Source organism: Dermacentor albipictus, chromosome 8, assembly GCF_038994185.2.
Source record: "Dermacentor albipictus isolate Rhodes 1998 colony chromosome 8, USDA_Dalb.pri_finalv2, whole genome shotgun sequence".
NCBI lineage: Eukaryota > Metazoa > Arthropoda > Arachnida > Ixodida > Ixodidae > Dermacentor > Dermacentor albipictus.
In genome coordinates this window covers 52,669,376-52,689,337 of record NC_091828.1, presented here as the reverse complement: position 1 = coordinate 52,689,337, position 19,962 = coordinate 52,669,376, and the positions used below count along the sequence as shown (strand labels likewise).

The 19,962-nt window shown below is 46.2% G+C and overlaps 1 protein-coding gene across 6 annotated transcripts in view; it reads left to right on the top strand.

Annotated features, from left to right (window-relative positions):
* LOC139048782 (zinc finger protein 84-like) overlaps positions 1 to 19,962 on the top strand; it is a 208,407-nt gene that overhangs the window by 59,141 nt on the left and 129,304 nt on the right. Inside the window, exon 1 of one of the 6 annotated variants that reach the window (XM_070523412.1) lies at positions 5,381 to 5,473. The exons of the other annotated variants lie outside the window; for them this stretch is intronic. The gene's annotated coding sequence lies outside the window, so the exon portion shown is untranslated. Of the gene's footprint in view, positions 1 to 5,380; positions 5,474 to 19,962 lie in introns of those variants that run through there. 6 annotated transcript variants of the gene reach the window in all.

Below are 19,962 nucleotides of genomic sequence, written 5' to 3'. Positions count from 1 at the left end.
TGGAGATGAGACTCTCATACATCCCCTGATATTGTTTTCCCTGCGTGGCTTCTGTAATCCGACTTCGCTGCCTGGCTTTACGGCAGAGCTTGGTGTGGTTGCAGAGTAGTACGAGAGATGGGACGAGTGTTGCGCTGCCAACGCCACCTAATGGCGGGGTTACTTGGGCACAAAAGGGAGAAGGCTGTTCCTCTTTGGCCCGGGCTCGGCGAGCGGGGTGGATGTCCTGTGCGCGCGCGCGCCGATCCATGCTTGTGTGAGACTGTTGCGAGGCCTATAGTCGGGTACAACTTCAGAAAAAAGGGGCGTGCACTCTAGACTGGCATTACGAGCCGAACGGGCATTAACGCCGGTAATGGAGAGCGAAGATGACCGCCTGCACTTCGAAAGGCCAAATCGCATCAGTTGTGTGTCTCTGCCCATCGTTGGAGTGAATTCCTAAACTGTTTGTTGTGGTCTATTATGCTGGAAAAATTATTGTGAGCTTATGATGCACGATTTGTGCCATGTGCGTTTATGTTGAGCAGTGATCCGCCGAATGAAGTCTGGAGTGAGCATCGCTGATGCTGCGCTACGTGAACTAGCAAGACTGCAGGCTTGCAAAAAAAAAAAACTGACAACGAATAAAAAAAAGAAACCTATCACATTCTTGAAAATAAGTTTGTGAAAACACAAAACAAAAAATTCAAATCTTATGGTATTTAAAACCAAGAGTACCTATATAAAGTTATGAATGAAGCATTTTTGTATCTTTCCTGCCTCTATCGATAGAGTATTCTCGGCCCAGGTTTGTAATGGTCTCGATAAATGCATTTTTTAAAACTAATTGGTAATTAGCAACTGATCCACGTTAAGCTTGGAAAAGGAGTAGTAAATTAATTTACTTTTATTTATTTATACATACTGCAGCTCGTTAGGGCTATGGCAGGAGTGGGTGTGCATGCGAGGAAAACTGATTATGATATGCAGAAAGAAGAGCATAGAAATATAAAATGTGAAGGAACTGTACATCAGTAATAGCATTTAAAAATTGAGATATGGGTAACAAACGAACTTCGGCAGGTAATGAATTCCACTGTTCAATCATGCGGGGGAAGAAACTATTTGAAAGTGTTAGTGCGTGGATGGAGTGGTCTGATATTAGAGGCATGCTAAGTTCTAGTTGAAGTTGTGCAAGCAGGCGTTAAAAGGGTGACAGATAGGTGAGAAAGAGAGTTCTTATAAGAATAGCAAATCTTCAGAGATTCGATGTGCTGCCATCTAGAAAGAAACTGGAGGTGTAATTCCGTAAGAGCAGCTGACGGTGAAAAGTCTCGGTCGAAGCGACGGTAAACAAAACGAATAGCCTTCCTGTGGACCGACTCAATACAATTAATTTCAAATTGTTTATATGGGTTCCATACGGAGGAAGCATATTATAAAATTGGCCGATTCAGTGTTTTGCATGCTACTAATTTAGTGTCCCTCGGAGCAGGAGACAACGTCCGGCGGATGTAACCAAGTATTTTTAACGCTTTACTACAAATGTAATCTATATGTTTAGACCAAGACAAGGTGGGTGTAAAAATGACGGCTAAATATTTGTATTGAAAAACTCGTGTTAGTGGCACACCGTTGCATATATAATCATAACATACGGGCATGTGTCTGTTAGTAAAAGACATAACAGTTTTATCAAAATTTATGCTCATTTTCCAAGTAGCACACCAGTCACAAAAAGAAAAAAAGACATCTTTAAGGTGCTGTTGATCAGCGAGTGAGTCAGCTGGGCTGTACATAACACAATCATCTGCATAGAGGCGTATTTTTGAAGTAACATGGTCTAAAAGGTCGTTAATAAGCAATAAGAATACTAGAGGGCCAAGGACGGATCCCTGTGGGACTCCTGAGGTGACGTCGACTGCAGACGAATCCGCAGAATCATAGCATACGAATTGGGAACGCAAAGAAAGAAAACTGGAATTCCAAGACACTAACTGAGGGTTAGCGGACGATGGACTATGTACATGTAAACCAGGGCGAAGGCCACGCAGAAGTGCCCTTTCTACTTTTATCTCTTGCAGTGAAGCTAATAAGCAGACGATGTGCAGCATTGTAGAAGGCACAGGGTTATCTTTCTCTCGCAATCCAACGTGTCCTGTTGCTTTCCAATCATAAGAGCTCTACCAAGCCAGTCATCAAAATACAAAAGTCTTTATTTATACGGAGTATTGCGCGTTTTCGCAGCACAATTTTTTGAGCAGAACTACTTTACTCGTGGAGGAAATTGGCTGCCGCGCTTCGGTCATCTGGGTGAGGCCTCCCCTTCTTTTTAAAGTTTTACCCTACTATAGCAGCATCACACTGGAATAGACGTCCCCACGTCAAGTTTCATCCTATACGCGAGCGCTCATTTCTCACCTGGCAGAAGAATTTCGCCTCCCACGGGTGTACGTTTACGTCACTTCCCTTCGAGGTCGTGCTCGCCAGCACCTCTCCTCTGTGCTCGCACTTCGCTTGCGCTGCGTGCGTAAGGTCTCTTGTTTGCGCCCTTTGCAAAGACTGGAAATTAATATTCCCACAAGGAAATTACTCACAGCTGCGGACGTATAGTCGCAGTTTGAAACACAATTATCCCAATTACACACCCAATTAATATTGCTTTATCAACTGCCACAAGAGCAAAGTAAACATCATGAAAGGGTTAATGCCAACAGTGAAATTCTACCTATTCCATGAAAATAGTATGAAAAAGGCAGGCGACACACATGGATTACTGGGGCGTGCTGAACAAAGTAAGTAAACAACTGGCAAATGAAACGATCTCGTTCATTGATCACTCTTGAGTGTATGATGATTTTTACTGGTTATTCACATGAATTTCATGAATACAGGGTATATAATCATTTTCTTCAAATAAAAACTTTCATTTGTTAGATCAACGCTTGTCCTGTCTTCTTTCTCGTGTTTTGTTTGGGTGTGCACTAGCTGCCCAAGAATGGAAACAACTTCCATTGCATGCGCTAGCAGTGGTCGAGGTTAACGTGTGCCGAGAAATTGAATATGTGCACGATGCCTTGGCCATGAGGGGAGTTCATTCCTGCATCACAACTGCACAACTCAACCGAGTTAGTGGGAGATACACGCCCGCATCTTGGTCGCTTTGGCATTGCTGAAGCAGAAATCATTCAACTCCTGTCTCTTGACCACTGTTAAAATATTGCCAAGCTATTTACGCTGCTGCCTCTATTCTACGTTATAGGGCATGTACTAATTAAAGTTGTATACGCTTGTCATATTTGTGCCATGTGGCGATATAATTTGCTTACTTCAGCACAGTGCTGATGGAAGTCTGTTGGTTGCCAATAGAGACAACACGGACTTATAGCAAACATTTTGCAGAAAACTGCAAGAAGGACTTCAGCCAACACACAATGTATGCCGACGATTTTTCTGGTGGCACATACGATTTCATTTCCTTAAAACTGCTCCACGTCACCTACATGGCTAAGAAGTCTCTGCCCTTCTGCGACATTGCAGCCACGAAAATATTCGTCAGCTGCACAGAGCTTAAAGGCAGATTGAAGTGTGTGCATCGTGCACTTGTCCTTCGAGTGAGACGTCCATACACAGACACACATGCATGCTGTGCGAAACCTGCGCAAACACATGTGGTGTGAAGCAGAGATTGGAGAGATATACACCCGCTGGTTCAAATTTGGCCCTGCATGAGGCGCTCACACGCCGGCGCAGCAGCACCGTTCCGTGTTTGTTCGCATGTGCCATCATTCGCATGACTACACGTGAACAACCAGGCCTTGGTTGTCAGTATGGGGTGAACATTTTCGTTCCATATCCAGTCATGGTGAGTCTGACTTCCTAGTTTTGTCGCATGTCCATCGGCATATTCTGTGGGTAACAATTCGGCAAGCAGGAATTAGTGTATGAAAGGTGCAATAAGTACTATTGTGATTATTTGCACGACCAGTGTTGTCATTACTTTCTCCCGAGGCCATGTGTGAGAGCCCACATCTAGCTGCCCAACGTGGACCTCTTGGGACATCGGGTGATGGCTTTGACGGTTTTGCTTCGTTCGAGACAACCTTTGTTTGAACCGAAGCATAGTGCTGACATGGAGTTTGATCGCTAGTGTCGGCACCATGCTTTCTTGATCGAAGCGACAGTTACAGTAGTGTGCTTGAACTTTTCAACATGTTGAGACTTTTTGCAAGTCTTTCTTTTTTTTGCTTACACGGCCAACATGGAGACTGCCATTAACAATACCTGTTGGGACCATTGCTGCTAGATATTGGACATATCAAGCCTTGAAAATCGGTTAGTGACCCCTTCTAAGCAGTTTCCAAATTCACCTTGCACCTGGCAGGGCAGAGAGTGCAACACCTAAAACTTCCAAGCATGTGCTTGGTGTGCCTATATAGAACTGCATTATCTAGAACTAGCGAGTTCTTCACTGATGCCTCAAAATCACAAGCAAGAGTATCGTTCGCAGTGGGACCTTCTTTTAATGTATGTGACGGCGTTAATATGCGAATATGCATCTTTACAACCAAAGCACTATTTTCATTATAAAATATAGGCACAAGCATTCATAAAGTTGTATTACCACCCACTGACTGCCTTAGCACAGTCAAAGTAACAGGAACATATAATTACATAATAAACGAACAATTGAAGCAAAAGAAATATCCTGAACGCAGCTTTTGTAGGCTAAAATAGCTTCGCTGTTCAGGGAGCACACTACTCGCATAGATACTAATGCAGTCTATACTTTCTAATAAATCGCACCCCATAGCAGCTGACATCCTTGCCCAACTACTTCCTTTCTCATCACAGACATCACGTGTGAACCTAGAGTATCCTTACAATAAATGAGAGCTCAAAAGTAGACATCAGCATTCCCATAGTTTCCATGTCTCAATTTTTCTTCTCTTTGATGCTGTCTGTAATATTCATTAGCTTTCTTAGATGATTAAGTGTGGCAGGATGTCATAGCTTTCATATAAGGCTGTCCTTTGTGTAAAGTGGAGAAGTGTGCAAAAATAGGAAAATATTTAATGTTGTAAACGGGATGATGATGGTGACCCATTCTTCATTGCTCTGAACATCATAGTCGCACAGTGGCCTCTAGAGAGACTGATTTCTCGTTCATAGCTACATGGTTACTTCTCCAAAGCTTTATTGTTTTATTGGTGCTATACGGTGCCATACAGCAGGAGCTAAAAAATTCCATGTTTATGGAAGGATCTCTGAAGAACTGAGAAGAGAGAGCTGCGACCAATTTAGAGATTTGTTACTGTAGCTGGATTACATGCTTGCACAATTTAAGTATTTGGATTGAAATAAGACAACTCAGTACCATTATTGCCCTCACTTTTTGGGTGGTGACATCAAGTGTAGCCTAGTGCTAAGCACTCAGTCAATGAAACTGTGCTTGAGTGGTGATGCATTGCCAAATTGGAAAACTTGCGAGCTGGTGAGTCACCTCCACCAGTACTTGGGTCAATTCTGCATACGTATTGCTCCGTGCGTAATTCACTTTTCCAACTCGCGACGCATTCACGGACAACTTTTAAGAGTTCAAATGAGTGGTAATCATTCTCTCGTCGAACATTACGGTGGTTTCAAGTTTCTAAAGAGGACAGAAGCGAATTTTACAACGTGTACAATGAAACTGTTGAGTACTTTGCGAACTCTATACACAATGTGATATAATAATCTGCTTGAAAAAGGCAATATGAGCGGGTATTTAACGCTATTTTAGAGAGCAGCGCGCGGACTACACGCTCCGACATTTTTTAGGTTCGGGCAGTCAGCTTTTGGAGCGAAGTGACCGATCAAAGCCTTGTGATATCACAGTCACTGTGTTAGCAAAAATCATCAACTAGACAAGCAGTTCGTCACAACACAACAGCTGCCGTACTACAGGTTTTCCCGCTCAATTTAATCCAAGCGCCAGTCAATTTAATCTGAGCGCCAGTCAATTTAATCTAAGCGCCAGTCAATTTAATCCAAGTGCCAGTGATTTTAATCCGAGCGCCACTCAATTTAATCCAAACGCCACTCAATTTAATCCGAACGCCAGCCGAAATAATCCAAACGCCAGTGAATTTAATCCAGACACAACGGAATTCAAGAAGCTTTGGATTTCAAGCCTTCTGAAACTTTGTGAACATATTATGAGTTAACACCTTGAAAATGAAAGAGCGAGGTGATAGATCAGTAGCTATCCCGCCACGGGTCTGACGACAACTTTTGGAGGTTTTGAAGCGAAAAGCTTCAGCCGGCGTATGCCGGAATTGGCTCCGTAAGCATGTTCGGAGTCAAATTGGCTCCGTAAGCATGTTCGGAGTCGAATTGGCTCCGTAAGCGTGTTCGGAGGCGGCGCAGGTGGCCACTGCCGCGCGCTTGGCGTCATCGTTTGACGTTCGCCGCAAGCGCGTGTTTATCGCAGAGGCCGACTTATAACCGCTTGCCGGAGAATAGACGTGCGCATTCAACATGGAAGGAAAAGAGAGTGATACTACCGATACAGAAAGCTGTGTTTATGGCTGTACAGAAATCGCAAGACAATGTGCCCAACAATGATGAATAAAGAAGTTTAATAATCCTGCATAACTTATGGTATATATCATTGATAAGCAATTTGCATAACTAAACAAGGCACATATATAGCATAAACATAAGCTAACCAAAGCATATCCATAAGTGAAACCGTGAGCATAACCATAGGCTAAACCGTAAGCATATCCATAATTTAAGCCATCAGCATATTCACAAGTTAAACCGTAAGCATATCCATAGGCTAAATCATAAAGCATAACCGTAAGCTAAATCATTCGCATCACCGAACCTTTTCCCTTTGAGATATCCAGGCTTAACCTTTGCTAAGCCCCAGCCATTTTTATTTTCTACTTCGTTATGAGAATGACACAGCATATGACAATTCTCGAAATTAATTGAGAGGAAACGTCAGCATGAGTACGTCGAGTTAATGGTATACATGCGATTTGGTCATGGCTGTCAAACGAAGCAATAAAGGTTGATTCGATGATAATCACGAGGCCCTCGCCAGGAGGCTTCGGTGGCTAGCGAATACGATTCACTATTCTACTGCCGTATCCGCAGCCTCCAATCGAAGACCTAGTCATCAGTACCGTTAAAACAGTCATGAATACCATTTAATTGCATAACTGATATGGTCGAATCACTAGTGATCACAAGTGAAATACAATGTGCAGTTCGGGGGTCTTGGTGTTTTGCGCAACGTAACGTCACTAGTCGCTAGTGATCACTAGTGGCACAACATTGTGTCACTAGTGATCACAAATCCTTGTTCACTATCAGGTAGCAATGGTAGCAGACCAAATGCTCACTGATCGTAAATGATCGTAAGTGGGTTATTGTTTGAAAGTTTCATTTGACATGCATAACGCTATGCATCATAAATGTGCAAGAACACCGAACAGAGCTTATTGCTAGTGATCATTAATGGCTCTGCAATGCCAGCTAGCAATGTTGACTCATTAAAACTATCATTTATTGAGACTTTAATTTATGCTATTGACGGCGTGCATATATGATGGCTGTGACCATCAAACTACACAAAGTGATTATTTATCACTAGAGTGAATCAATCTTAGAATCTCCTATAGTTAATAAATTATAGTTAGTGAATAGCCGTCTGAATGACATTTCATTTTATATCTATGACGCTATTCAGCATGAAAATTCGAGAACATCGCAATGAGCGCATCACTAGTGATGATAAAAACTCGGCGGTATTAGTTGGCAGTGGTAACGCAAGAATGCTCGTCCTTTTGCAGTTTCATTGATAACTGACGGCACTCACGAGGGAAAGCTGTCTCAGGGATAGTAAAATAAGCGAATAATATTCGCCAGTGACTTAAGAATACGAGTTTATATAGGCATAGTGAGTCACTCGTGTTATGGTATTTCATCGCATGTAAATGACGTTATGTTGCGCGAAACACCAAGAACCCCGAACTGCACATTGTATTTCACTTGTGATCACTAGTGACTCGACCATATCAGTTATGCAATTAAGTGGTATTCATGACTGTTTTAATGGTACTGATGACTAGGTCTTTGATTGGAGGATGCGGATATGGCAGTAGAATAGTGAATCGTATTCGCTAGCCACCGAAGCCTCCTGGCAAGGGCCTCGTGATTATCATCGAATCAACCTTTATTGCTTCGTTTGATAGCCATGACGAAATCGCATGTGTACCATTAACTCGACGTACTCATGCTGACGTTTCCTCTCAATTAATTTCGAGAATTATCATCTGCTGTGTCATTCTCATAACGAAGTAGAAAATAAAAAAAAATGGCTGGGGCTTAGCAAAAGTTAAGCCTGGATTTCTCAAAGGGAAAAGGTTCGGTGATGCGAATGATTTAGCTTACGGTTATGCTTTATGATTTAGCCTTTATGCTAAAGGTTTAGTTTATGGTTATGCTTTATGATTTAGCCTATGGATATGCTTACGGTTTAACTTATGAATATGCTGATGGCTTAAATTATGGATATGCTTACGGTTTAGCCTATGGTTATGCTCACGGTTTCACTTATGGATATGCTTTGGTTAGCTTATGTTTATGCTATATATGTGCCTTGTTTAGTTATGCAAATTGCTTATCAATGATATATACCATAAGTTATGCAGGATTATTAAACTTCTTTATTCATCATTGTTGGGCACATTGTCTTGCGATTTCTGTACAGCCATAAACACAGCTTTCTGTATCGGTAGTATCACTCTCTTTTCCTTCCATGTTGAATGCGCACGTCTATTCTCCGGCAAGCGGTTATAAGTCGGCCTCTGCGATAAACACGCGCTTGCGGCGAACGTCAAACGATGACGCCAAGCGCGCGGCAGTGGCCACCTGCGCCGCCTCCGAACACGCTTACGGAGCCAATTCGACTCCGAACATGCTTACGGAGCCAATTTGACTCCGAACATGCTTACGGAGCCAATTCCGACATACGCCGGCTGAAGCTTTTCGCTTCAAAACCTCCAAAAGTTGTCGTCAGTACCGTGGCAGGATAGCTACTGATCTATCACCTCGCTCTTTCATTTTCAAGGTGTTAACTCATAATATGTTCACAAATTTTCAGAAGGCTTGAAATCCAAAAGTTCTTGAATTCCGTTGTGTCTGGATTAAATTCACTGGCGTTTGGATTATTTCGTTGCACAGCCGCCCACCGCGTACCAGACGATGGATGGATGGATGGATGTTATGAGCGTCCCCTTTGGAACGGGGCGGTGGCTTGCGCCACCAAGCTCTTGCTACTATGCTGCCTAATATCCTACCTAGGTTAACCCATGTGAAAAAAAAAAACACACTATGAACTACCACGTCCAAATTTTCGGATACCCTATTGCGAACTGTGCTTTTGTACGTCTCCGTCCTTTGTCGTTTCCCTACTTTTCTTCCATCAATCCTCCAATCGCCTCTTACTGATGTCTATTGCGGACCTGTTTGCTTTTCCACTGCTCCCGCCACGGAGGAAGGAGGCTCCCGCCATAGAGTTTCTCACTATATTGTAATATAGTGAGAAACTCTATGGCTCCCGCTGAACCCAAGGTACCCTATTCTAGTACACTGTACCCAAGGGCTTCAAGGAGGCCAGTGGTGCCTAAATCGACCGCTGGATAGATGTCTTCACATTCTAATAAAATATGCTCCGTCGTTTCCCTAGCTTTACCGCAGCAAGCACATGCTTCTTCTTCCTTCTTATATCTCGCTTTATACGTGCGTGTTCTAAGGCATCCCGATCTCGCTTCGAAAAGTAATGAGCTTCCCTGTGAGTTATCATAAATGGTTTCTTTCCTAATTTCGTTTTTTCCCCTTAAGTAGTTACTCATGGCAGGTTTCTTTTCCATTGCCGCCACCCATGAGATTAATTCAGCCTCTCTGACTTTCCGCTTGACCTTCTTTGTTGCTGTGTTGCCCACCCCACAGGCCGCATACTTGCTGGTAAGCTTCCTAGTTCTTTTCCTCCACTGTGAATCAATGTTTTGCCTGTACAGATACCTGAACACTCTCCCAGCCCATTTACTTTCCTCCATATTCCTCAGCCGTTCTTCATACTCAATTTTACTGCGAGCTTCCCTCACTTCAAAACTAGTCCAGCCCATATCCCCTTGCACAGCTTCATTTGTAGTCTTCCCGTGAGCGCCCAATGCGAGGCGACCCACTGACCTTTGGTTCCCGTCGAGTCCTGATTGTACCCCTGATTTAAAGCAAACAACCGCATTTGCAAAAGTAAGTCCTGGAACCATTACCCCTTTCCACATACCTCGGAGGACCTCGTACCTCTTGTATCCCCATAGCGCTCTGTGCTTCATTAGGGCTGCATTTCTCTTCCCCTTGACTGTTATGGTTTTTTCCTGTGTTTCCATATATCCGTTGCCTTCGTTTATCCATATACCAAGGTATTTATATTCTGTTACCCGAGGTATTTCTTGGCCCTGTATCTCCACTGTCTGTTCACTGTTTTCATTGAATACAATAACACCTGATTTTCTAACACTAAATTTCAAACCTAAATTGTTGCCTTCCTGTCCACAAATATTTGCCAGACGTTGCAAATCACTTTGGTTGTTTGCGAGCAACACAATGTCGTCTGCATAAAATAAACCTGGGAGTTGCTGCTCTATTACTGTACCTGCCTGTTTGTATGAGAGATTAAACCCGATATTACTTCCTTCTAGCGCCCTCTCCATCCTCACCATGTACATCATAAACAGCAGCGGGGATAAAGGGCACCCCTGCCTCAGTCCCTTGTTGATATGAACTTTCTCCGCGCTCCTCATCCCTTCCCATTCAACGCAAACAGTATTTTCTAGGTAAATCTCTCTCAAAAGCTGTATACAATCGTTACCTAAGCCTTCCCCTTCCAGAATATCCCACAAAATGCTGCGGTCTACGTTGTCGTATGCTCCTGTAATGTCCAAAAAGGCCACATACAACGGTCTGCTTTCTGCTTTTGATATTTCAATACACTGAGTAAGAACAAACAAGTTATCATCCAAACGCCTACCTATTCTAAAGTCCAAAAACAAGAAAGGGGCTGGCAGATGGAATGGCACACTGTGGTATAAACTTTTTTAAAAACAGGGTTGAAGTGCCTCAGACAGGCTGGCCAACGTTTCGATAGGTGGACCTATCTTCGTCAAAGGCGGCCTCGTCATCCTCGGCGTGTTAGTTTTAAAGGGTTAGTGCAGTGACGTCACGTGCGGGTGTTGTTGCTGGCGGCTGGTTTTAAAGAGAGAGATTACAAGAGGGGACAGGCGCTGTCGTCCGACGTCTGTGAGCCTCATTCTCAAGACGAAGGGACAAGAGCGTGAGAGTGGGCACGCGGGGAGGAAAGAAAAGAAATAGAAGCAGAAAAAAGGGGGGGAAAAAAGCAGGGGGGTGCCCGGGCCGTACCAAGACACAAAAAAGGGGGGGGGGGAGTGAAAGAAAAAGAAAGAGAAAAATGAAATCTTTAAGAAATATGGGGGCTTGGGAGCGTGTTGGGGATGCGAACGGTTAGGAGGTAATCCGGGGTAGTCGTTGGCGGCATGTTTTTGAGGCATTAGAACGGCCGGTCAAGCAATAGGTCGAGTAATTTTGAAATAGTTAAGGTGGCGACGGGGAGTCTGCGGTGCAATGTGTGGGGTGAATGAAAGGCAGCGCCATGGTCTTTCAAGGGGCACTGCCCCACGCGCTTAACGTAGGTGTCGTTACGGCGGCATCCAGAAGGCGATGGTTGAGGCGCCGAAAAAGGCATATTGACTTCGGAATGTGTTGTCGAGGGGGTTTCAAAAAAAAAAGGACTAAAAAAGGGTTAAGGGGGAAGGGGGGGGCGAAATCGGTATAGCAAACAGGAGGGCGACGCGTGCAGAAGCGGGCGCGGGCAATTGTACATGGAAGAAGGGGATCGTACACTTGGTATAGACGTAAAATCCTGAAAGAGTACATTAAATTGAGTAGTAAGCAGGATTTTTTTTTCCTTCTCTTTTTCTCTTCTTCCTCTCTCCCCCCCTCTCCCCCCCCCTTTTCCTCCGAAGTGAAAGAGTAGGTGAGGTTAAGAATTAAAGTTGGCTGGTGGCCTAATGTGTTTTGTGTATTGGTTGATGATATGAGAGTTTCAGATTTAAGTTACAGCTTTTAAAGATTCTAAGTTGCCGCGTGCCAAATTAATTCCTGTCGGGTGTAGGCAATTAAACTTGTGTATGAGGTATGATTCCGTGTACTTTCTTTCGCGAGGGGAACGGAAATTTGTTTGTAGTATATAGAGCCTTGCTTTGTCAAACATATGTCCATGTTCATTAAAGTGGCTGGCTACTGCTTTGGGTAAATTGTGTTTTGTATCCGCGCGGTGACCATTGAGTCTTGTATTGATTTGTTGTCCGGTCTCACCTATGTATTGTTTGCTACAAGCGGCGCATTCTAGACAGTAGACTACATTGCTTGATGTGCAGGTGAAAGCCGAAGTTACTTTGTGTGTGTAATTCGACGCTGTACTTTTTACTGTAGTGGTGGATTGAATGTGTTTGCATGTAGAGCACCTGGGGCGACCACAGGGATTGGTTCCCAACTTCTTCTTTTTCTGTAGTTTGGCGTGCACAAGAACATCTTTAAAATTAGTGTTGCGTCTGAAGGCTACTCTGGGAGGGTCGGGAAAAATCTTCTTAAGTTTCTGGTTGCTGGTGAGAATCGGGTAGTATTTACTTAGGATGTTATTCACGTTTGGGAGTGCGTTTGAGAATTTAGTAGTAAGAAGAGGCGTTGTTGTTCTTGTGATCTTCGGGCGGGGCTTGAGGACCTCGGCTCGATCAAGTTTGGTTGCAGCGATGTAAGCTGTTTGAAGGTCACTGTTTGGGTGGTTCCTGTTTGATAGCGTTTCTTTAAGGTGATCGAGTCTATCTATGTAGTCTTGGTTTTCAACGCAAATGCGACGTAGTCGTGTGGCTTGGCCTTTAAAGATGCCTTGTTTGCAATGTCTGGGATGGTGGCTGGTATATTCTAGGTACTGTTGTTTGTCGAAAGGTTTCCTATACAGCGTTGTCTTTATTTCACCATTGTCAATGTATATTGTTGTGTCCAGAAAGTTTATGCGCTCAGTTGAGGATTCTGATGTGAATTTTATTGTTGGGTGAACAGAATTTAGAAAGGATACATATTTATCTAGACTGTCTTGGCCCTGTCCCCAGATTATGAGTATGTCGTCTATGTATCGTAGGTATGTGTGGGACTTGGTAGTGTAGCGCGATAGGAAATCTGTTTCTAGAATCCCCATAAATATGTTCGCGTAGGTTGGTGCAAAAGGCGTACCCATGCTTGTACCATGTAGGAAGAAGAAGAAGGCGCATAACCGGTGGGACGCGCTTCACATCGGCTTCGCAGTTTTTCGATGACTGTGCCGGATTATCACCTTGTGCTACAAAAATTCTTGCACCAAGTGTTCCGTGTAGTCATCAGGACCACGAGGATACCTACCTTTAAGGTAGGGGACCATTTTTTGGGACTTTAGGACGATTGTGTGCCCACCCAAGGCGAGTCGTCGCTAAGCCTAGGCTTGCTCGCCGACCGCTTGGCCTAGCCGCCGCGGCCGACGGGCGGTCGTTGCTGGAACATTATTCCGAACTCTACCTGCATCATGGCCACTCCCATGAGTGTTGAAATAGAGGGGGAGGATATTCACCCCAAAGAAGTAACCAGGACCCTGGGCTGGCGCATCGCCGGTGAACGCAAGTCCCGACCACGTCAGCGAGACCTAGGTCTACCCAATGCACTTCAATCAAAACCCTCCGGTGGCGGTCATAGACGCGAGAACGCCAAAGATACGTTAATCAAGAGAGCGCGCATGCCTGCATTGCCCCGAGACGATACCAAGATCGTGGTGAGACCACGCGGGGGTCTGAATATCAGCAAGGTCGGCCATATGGAAGTTGGCCGGGCCATTTATGCTGCGGCGGGAGTCACCAAAGAAGAATGGATCCGGGACGTGATATGCCCAAATTACCAGCAAAACATCGTTGTCATCAGTACTTCAAAGCGCGAAAATGCTAACCGGTACGTTGGAGTCACCAAGATTGTCGTCCAAGGAAATGAGCACGAGGTCAGCGCCTACGAATCGGCCCCCCATGGCATGACCAAGGGAGTCATACGAGGCGTCCCCCTCGGAGACACGGTTCAAGAAATCAACGAGAACATCGTCAACGAATATAATCCCGCTGCTGTAGAGGCCAACCGCATCGCTAACACGACGTCTGTGGTGATCGCTTTCAATGGACCCAAAGTGCCGAACTACGTTCGTTACGGGGGCCTGCTCGCCAAATGCTCGTTATACAGAAAACAGATAGATATCTGCTATCAGTGCGGTCGCCTGGGCCACCGCATGGATGTTTGCCCCAATCCAACTGACCGGATCTGCCGGGGATGTGGTGCTCGAAATCCCGATGAACAGCACAAGTGTACCCCGAAGTGTGACCTCTGTGGAGGAGAACATTTGACTGCAGACAAAGTGTGCAGAGCTCGCTTCAAGATCCCGTACGTGGTACGGAAACGCCGGTGGGAGCGGAAAGATGCCAACTACACGCCTGCAGAAGCCTCCAAACCGCCACGCCGGGAGGGAGCAGCTACGTCAGGGTACCGGAATCACTCTCTTTCCCGTGAAGGCGGACGAGGGCGAAGCAGCAGCTGCGCGTCAAAGCCGGGCTCGAGAGCGTCGTCGCCGGGTGACGTGGCCGGCAGCAGCTGCAGCGGGCGCAGCCGGGAGTCGCGCTCAAGGTCGAAGACCCGGAGCCAGACACCGTCGAGGAACGCCGCTAAACAGGTGGGCTGGGCAGTTAGATCTCCTATCGCTCTTAGCAACAAAGATTTCCCTCCGCTTCCCCAAACTCCCAAGAAAGATTGTGAGGAATGCATGCAACTCAAAGCGCTTGTTGTTAAGCAAAATGAGCAAATCAGCGCGCTTCTTGCGCGCATGGAGGCATTAGAAAAATCGAAAAGTAGCGAGGATGTCACAAAACGCAAAATTGCCAAGAGGGACGCTCAACTGGAGCCCCCGGTAACAGCAATGGAGGCAGAGAAAATTGAATCGAGTCCATCTGAGGAACCGGCGTGGGCCAAGCCCATTGAAGCCCTCACCGAGATGGTCACGAAGCTTGCTAGCCAAATCGGCTTGATAACGTCGAAGATGGCCAAGTTCGACGCGCTAGAAGCTAATGTCAACCAGCTCATACTAACCACTCAAAAAGCTAAAAAGGGAGCCCCGTATGGAAAACCGTGCATGGCGAGTAGTCTCACGACTACCAACCTGAGCCAAGATGGCGGCCAGGCGTAAAAATAGGAAGGAAAATACAACGATCTTAGCCCAATGGAACTGTCGAGGAATTAAGGACAAAATAGGCGAATTACAGCAATACATAGATAATGCGGAACACAAACCGGATATCATTGCAATTCAAGAAACGAACTCGCGACCAAAACTCGCGGGGTACGTCACATACACCGATCCCAGTGAGAAAAGCACAGCCATCCTAGTCCGAAGCAACATAGCTGCAACGCAGCACATTACCAGCCAGAGAGGGTGTGAACACGTTCTCATGGAAATTCACAGCAGAGGCATAGGAAGCAAAGACAACATCTTTATACTCAACGCATACTGTCGGCCCTCCAAGAAGAACCTCGACATAGAGGGCACATTACTTGACAGCAAGAGAGAGGCGGGCAGCCGACCCTTATTGATATTAGGAGATTTCAATGCGCCTCACACAATATGGGGCTACAAATTTTGCTCCAAGAGAGGCAGGGTGCTGGCGAACCTCATGGATCTGCACACATTAGCCCTACTCAACGAGCCAGACACTCCCACCCGCATGGGCACAAGTACGACCCGGGACACCACTCCAGACCTTACCCTGCTGAGTGGAACCTTGGACGTGTCGTGGCAGAACACAGGCGCGAACCTGGGGTCGGACCACGATATCCTCAATATTACGATCAGGGGGCCCGCGTTCAAGGCCCGAATGGGTACAACAAAGATAACTGACTGGGACAAACTTCGAAAAAGCCAAGCAGCCGATGAAGACGAGGACACGAACAGCACCAAACCGTATGGGGAATGGGCTAAGGATCAACTCGAGCTGGTAGAAAAATACACCCAGAAAATTGCGACCACACTGCAGACACCCTGTGTGGACGCAAAGCTTGCCCATCTTTGGGAAGCACGTCACAGCCTCACCAGACGCTGGAAGAAACAACGACACAACAAGAAACTTCGCAAACGCATCCATGATCTCAACAAAAAAGCAGCTGAATACGCGTCCAAGCTGTGCAGAGAGAACTGGCTGAGCGTGTGTGATGGACTGCAAGGCACCCTTTCTACCAGGAAGACGTGGTGCCTCCTTCGTCACCTGATCGATCCTCTCGGCAGCAAGAGTGCCACAAATCGAAGCCTCACGCGCACCCTCAACAACTATACTGGGGGTGCCGACAAACTCATCAACGACCTGAAGGCCAAGTACCTGAAAACGGAGAAGGGTGATATCGCACCTCCCGACTACGCAGGACCTACCAATGAAGCGTTAGACAAGCCATTCACTGACATCGAGTTGATCTCGGCAATATCCGAGAGCAACAGCGGCAGCGCGCCGGGACCCGATACCATCACCTACAAGTTACTTAACAACCTCCAGCACAAGGCCCGCAGACAGCTGCTCGAGTATATGAACAGGGTCTGGGAGTCTGGCAAACTTCCACACGAATGGAAAGAGGCAGAAATCCGCTTCATACCCAAGCCTGGGAAGACACCTCACATCGACAACATGCGACCGATATCCCTCACGTCCTGCGTGGGGAAAGTCATGGAACGCATGGTACTTAAGAGGTTGCAGCGACATCTTGATGCCACCGATCAGATGCCAGAGACAATGTATGGCTTTAGGCAACACCTGGGCACCCAGGATGTTCTCGTACAACTCAGCGAACTGGTAATTAAGCGAGCAACGAAGCAGGCGCCGCGAGCGATACTAGCGCTAGACCTCACAGGTGCCTTTGATAACGTCACACATGAAAGTGTCCTCCGCAACCTGCGCAACACGGGTTGTGGAGTGAAAACTTACAACTACGTCCGAGACTTTCTTCGTAACCGAACGGCAAGGATCAGAATAGGAGAGGAGACATCCCAACCGATCTCCCTGGGGGATCGAGGAACACCGCAAGGTTCGGTCCTTTCCCCCCTCCTATTTAACATGGCTCTCCTGCCGTTGCCGAAGCTTCTCGAATCAATAGATGGTCTGGGCCACGCATTATATGCCGACGACATCACCCTCTGGACTGCGAGGGCAGGGTCGGATGGCTGGATGGAAACCACGCTCCAAAAAGCGGCTGACACGATCAACAGCTATGTGAAGACATGTGGCCTTTGCTGTTCGCCTCAAAAATCGGAGTTGATCATTGTCAGACCACGTGCATCAAGGACACAAGCAGATAACATAGAAATCACTTTGGAAGGAAGCCGGGTCCTCCCGGTACCTCAACTCAGGATCCTGGGCCTCTTGATCCAGGCAGACGGCAAGGCAACAGCCATGATTAGAAAAATCAAGCTCACGTCAGACCAAATCTTGAACATGATCAGACGAGTGGCCAACAGGCAGAGGGGTCTCAAGGAATCGGACACCTTGCGCCTCGTTGAGGCCTTTGTTATCTCACGAATCGTCTATGCAGCGCCGTACCTGCAGCTCCTCAAGAAGGACGTCTTACAACTTGACGCAATAATCAGGAAAGCCACGAAGCAGGCCCTGGGTATTCCCATAAATTCATCTACGACAAAATTACTTCAAATGGGAGTCCACAACACAGTAGCCGAGCTCGTAGAAGCCCACCTATCCAATCAAAGGGTACGCCTTAGCCAGACCAAGGCGGGCAGAAGCGTCCTCCGCAAGCTAGGATGGCAAGAATCACACTACACCCGCCACGACCAATTACCCGAAAAGTTGAGTGAGAAGTTGGAATGCAAACCACTACCACGCAACATGAACCCCACAAGGCATGCCGGACGACGCGACGCCCGGGCAAGAGCCATCTCCAGGACCCTGGAGGAAGACGACACTGTCTTATATACAGACGCCTCTATATCGAAACGCTCCACGAGGGCAACAGTCGTGGTCACCGGGCTAGAAAAGCTGGTCACCTGCGCATCAATCTACACTCCGTCTTCAGAGGAAGCAGAAGAAGCAGCGATAGCTCTCGCACTCCTGCAACCAAACGTCACCAAGATCGTCACGGACTCACAAGCTGCATACAAGAACTACAGATCTGGCTGGGTGTCCCTTGTGGCACTAAAAATTCTTGGTAAAGCTACGCCTCCTAAACAAGCAATAGAATTAGTTTGGGTCCCGGCTCACTCCTCAGTTGAGGGCAATGAATATGCTCATCAACAGGCCCGAGCGCTAAACTCCCGGGCCAACGAGGAGGAGGCAAGGGGATGGCAACCCATCACAAATTACAGAGATATAGTCAAATATTACAGGGAAGGCAGGAAGACCTTCCCGCATCCCCACCACTCCTTGACCAGAGCCGAACAAACAATATACAGGCAAATCCAGGCAGGATCCTTTCCCCACCCCTGCCTCCAGAACAAAATATACCCAGAGAGATATAAGAACACATGTCCTCATTGCAATGCATTAGGCACCCTTCGGCACGTCATAGGAGAGTGCAATTTTTCCATAGACCACCCCCCACTTATACCCATAACTAACCCCCCTGCTATCCCCACCCTTTACGAGCGATGGGAGATCATGCTGTCCAGCCCCGCCCTGGAAGACCAGCTTCGACTGATCCACAGGGGCCAGGCGGCCCTGGAAGCATATGGAGCCCGCGAAGAGGGAGCCACCCCATCAGACGCTTAACGCGTTTCAGTTCATAATGGACCAGTAAAGTTGTTTCTCTCTCTCTCTCTCTCTTGTACCATGTATCTGTAGGTAGTAACTCTCTTCAAATTCGAAGTAGTTATGTGTGAGAACTAATTCAAGGAGAGACAGGTAAACTTCAGTAGAGTGTTGTGCACTGTGTTTAGACAGCGTTTGTTTTATCGAAGATAAACCATCAGGGATTGGAATGTTGGTGTACAGCGCCGTGACGTCTAGTGTTGCGAGAATTGTGTTGTGGGGTAGTGTGCCTTTAGTATTAATGTCTTCTATAATTCTCAGCAGGTGGGGCGTATCTTGTACAAATGACGGAAGTGTTTTCGGCAAGTTACCAAGGTAGTGGTTAAGGAATGTGGAGATGTTCTCTGTCGGGGTGTTGTTGTTTGATACTGTCGGACGGCCTGGTATAATAGCAGTGTATAGTTCAGCGGATGGAATTTTATGAATTTTCGGAAGGAGGTAGAAACGTCCGGCAGTTTTGTTGTTTGGTTTAAGAAATTTGTATTCAGATGGTGTTATCAATTCATCAGCCAAAAGTGATTTCAGCCTGTTGGTAATTGTCACTGTGTAGGACAATGTCGGATCGTTATCTAGTTTGCGGTAATGTTCTGGGTTGTTTAGTTGTCTGTAAGCCTCGTGCTTGTATTTTTCTATTGGCCAAATAACTATACTTCCACCCTTATCTGCTTCCGTAATAACAATGTCATTCCGGCAGCTCAGATTTGAAATGATATGACTCTCCGACGCAGTTATGTTTTTAGGTCGCTTAGATGTCTTGGATTGGCTTATAATTTCTTTAGTGATAGTTTTAAGGTATATGTCAAGTTCTATGGCTTGTTCTGGTTCGGGAGTCCAAGTGGATTGGGCTCTAAGGGGTGTCGTCCCGGTGTCTGGTGTGTCTGCAAAAAAGTGTCGGATACGCATTCGTCGGGAGAATTCTGAGAGGTCCTTGTGAAGCTCGAATTCATTTATTGTGTTGTTCGTGGGGCAAAAGTTTAAGCCCTTGCTGAGTACG